The sequence below is a fragment of the Dipodomys spectabilis genome, unplaced genomic scaffold (assembly GCF_019054845.1).
Source record: "Dipodomys spectabilis isolate Male_0828 unplaced genomic scaffold, ASM1905484v1 ptg000667l, whole genome shotgun sequence".
Lineage (NCBI taxonomy): Eukaryota > Metazoa > Chordata > Mammalia > Rodentia > Heteromyidae > Dipodomys > Dipodomys spectabilis.
In genome coordinates, this window is record NW_024871344.1 from 768,763 (window position 1) to 772,488 (window position 3,726).

Here is a 3,726-nt window from a genome sequence, read left to right on the forward strand (position 1 = left end):
GAATCTCATAAATTGCTTCTGTGGAGACACTAACCAATAGCCTCCATTCTTGATGCCCACCTTATCCTATATCTTGTTCCACCAATGAAATGGCAAAAAGGCCTCTGCCTTCTCAAGGACAGCTGTCCTACAACTTGCTCCTGAGGGGACAAGGTCCAGAATATCTGAGCCACAATCCTCACAATTCACCTTCCTGAGTAGTTAGGATTATATGCCTGAGCCATCGTTAGTTACTTAGCTCATCGCTCACATTTGGAGGAAGTATATATATTTGTTAGAAAGGTTGGTATTAGATATGTCCTTTAGCAACTTAAATTTGTTGCCCTTGCTGTCTAATAGTTAATCTAGTGTCGGATGAGAAATTTGTCATAATATCATTGAAGATCATTTGTGTGTGATGAGTTGTGTCTCTGTGCTTTGGGAGATATTCTGTCTTTGACTGTTTAATTAGAATGTGTCTTAGTGTGGACCTGTGTAATTATGTTAATTGACTTCTTTAAGCTGCTAGATTCCTGCATAGAAGGGTTCATACTTTCAATCAAATTTGGGAAGGTTTTGGTAATTATTCCTTCAAATACTATGTATTTTTTTCTCCTTGTATGTTATATATATATATATATATATATATATGTGTGTGTATATATATATATATATATATACACATATATATATATATACACACACACACACACACACACACACACATTATACATACAATACATATTCACATTGCATATGTGAATACACATATATATGCCTACATATTTATATTATATATACATTTATATACATTTTTTTTTCACATGACATCCTCTTTTGTGATTGTTTATGGAGGAAGTCTAGATTGATCCCAGCTACTCCATCAGAGTTAGAGTTAGAAGTTTTCCATTTTATTTCTTGGTGAAAATTTTCTCGGCAAGGATATTTAAACTGGTACAAATCAGAGCTAGCCTCTCTCTCTCTTTCTCTCTCTCTCTGATTTCCTGCCTATCAGGTCTCTGAGCACAGGACCATGGCTTACCAAGTTCTTCTAGTGTGTGCTGTGATCTTCTAGTGTGTGCACTGTCATGTTGTGCTTCAAAGGCCACCACGCCTGCACCTGGAAGAGGAGCTGCTCCAAAGTCAGCCTACACAGGTGTGCCTGCCTCTTTCTTTTTGTCAAAGCCCCCATAGCTACTGGGGTGGACTTAGTAGATGCCAATGTGCCAGGACTGCTGACTGCTGACTTGTGGGCGACTCAAGCACAGCCTTTTTTACCCAAGTCAGAGGTCTGCGTTGGATCCTGGGGGCATTGCCCTGTTAGTGACTGTGCTAGGAGCAAGGCTGTGCCCTGCAGAAGCCTCACTGTGCCCTGACTTCTGGGGAACAACATATGTCAAAGGCTTCTCTGGGCTCTTTTCAGAATACATGGGCATGTTCAGGAAGCAGAAGCTGAGCTCAAGGGGCCCCTAAACACAGGGTGGGCAATGGACCTTGGAGGAACAGGGCTGTCCAGTTTGGCAGGGGGACAGGTGATGAGCCTGTATTAGTAGACTGCCGGCTTCCTAATGAAAAGTTAGACTTTCTTGCTACCCAGAAATATCCCCCTAAAACTGGATGCACCAGAGAGTCCCATGCTGGTGAGGGGCAAAATCCCAAAGACCAAAGTAGACAGACCAGGAGTACATGGTGCTCTTGGTGGGCAATTCAACGCTGGCACTGGCAGGAGGAGCTGCGGGTTCCCTAACACTGCATGTCCAGGGAAGCCAGAGCTCAAGCAGACACCAGGATTGGCTAGCTGTACACTAGACAGGCTGAAAGGTGAAACCTTGCTGGATAGCTTTGCAGAGTCTGCAACTTGAGGCACCTGAAGGCACAAGAAGCTGCCTAGCATCTACTCAGACAAAGAACTTGGGGACAGCAGCTTTCCCAACTTGGAAATGAGTGTTCAGCTCACTAGAGGATGCTGTGGTCAGTTTGGGTCTGGGAGGAATGGCAGGCCTGCTGCTGGAGGGAGCAGATGCCCCTTCCAAGGCTTCTGGGGAAAGGGGAGCTCCTCAAAATGGGCTCATGGGAAGGCTGGTGTGTCTTTCCCAAAGAGAGCACCTCCAGCTTGTTTGGCTGTTTGGGTAGGGAGTCGCCCCTCGGGGACAGTGATATTAGGAGACAGTGTTTGTGAGATTATCCCCAAATGAAACAAACCCCTGAGGGAGCAAAAGAGTAAGGATTGCTGAACTGCCCACAGAAGGTGGAGTTGAGGTCATGGCTGCTTCTGTCTTGAAGGACCCTGAGGCTTTGTCACCAGAGGACAAATGAGTGGACACTGGCATGGAGCCTGATAATTTTAGGAAAATTATCAGAGAGCCCTTTTTAGCTTGCATGTCACTCAGCAGGACTAATACTGGGTGGGGAGTTTGGGCTGTTGTTGGGAGCCCTAAAGGGAGTCTCTCTGCATGATAGGCTTGACTATCTCACTGGAACATCTCGAGGCTGTTTACAGAATCTGGTCTTTTCATCCTGCCCCAAACAAACACCAGGTAGCTGCTAACGACCACCTTTTCACACTGCCCTAAGCAAACATCCTGCAGCTGCTACCGCCAATGAAAAAGCTTCCTTATTCTAAGCATATAAATACCCCTGTGTGAAAAATAAAAATTTGCATCTTGATCAGAATCCTTGTCTTGCTGTCATTCTTCGTGTCTCTTGTCCCTTCATTCCTTCTTGCTTAGGTTCATTGCCCTCCTTGAAGTCCTGCGGGTGGGGATAGGCTGTAAAACTGGGTATTACAGCTTGATTTTTTTGAAAGGCTGAGGATACCTTCTGGCAGCGGTTAGAACTTTATGAGGTCTGAGAACATTATGTGATTAGGTGTGGTCCTCTGAGCTTCATCTTCGGGCTGTTATAGGGCTGAGCCCTCCCTCACTGCTGTCCTGGTGCTCTCAGGATGTGGGCTGGTGTCTGGCAGGTAGAAAAGGGCAGTGTGTTTACCCCCTGACACTCACTGTGAAGAACTATAATTGGCAGGGAGGATTGTGCCATTGGGAGGTCTGTATGTTCTTTGAGTAAGGGAATCTACACACCTCAGAGCACATCTTGACTTTCTCTCTGAACATTTGTTTTTTTTTTTTTTTGGAATAGTAGTCTCTGAAAGGCCTAAGAGTTCTAAGGCTCCAGAGGCTTTCTTGATTTCCAGATATGTCCCGGGCTTGTTCTTTTTCATCTTACACAGCTCTAACTTCCTCCTTTATTCGTGGTCTACTGAGCCCTTTGGCTCTGGCATAAATGAGAAAAGACAGGCAGGGCTGTCTTGTTGCTAAGGAAAAACAGACAGGGCTGTCTTGTTACATAGTTTCATTTTATTCTCCAATGTTGGTAAATAAAGCCATCAGATTGGACTTCAGGAGCTGCCCAAGATCAATGCTCCATCCTTTTACCCTGCTCTTACCATACTGCCTTTCCATTTAAATTTATTTTCATTTTCAATTTTTGTATTGCTGATTGAATTTAGGGCTTCAATAAGCCGAGCATAGTGATATGAACCTAAAAGCTTAGCTTTTGGGGAGGCTGAGACTGCAAAAGTTGTGTTTTCAGATCAACCCAGGTAGAATTCTTTGAGACCTCATCTGAACAGAAGAAGCTGTGCACAGGGGTGTGCACCTCTCATCCCAGCAGTGATGGGAGAGGAAAGTGGGAGGACTGAAATCCAGTTGCACACCTGAGCAGGTAATGAGACCCTGTCTCAAAAAC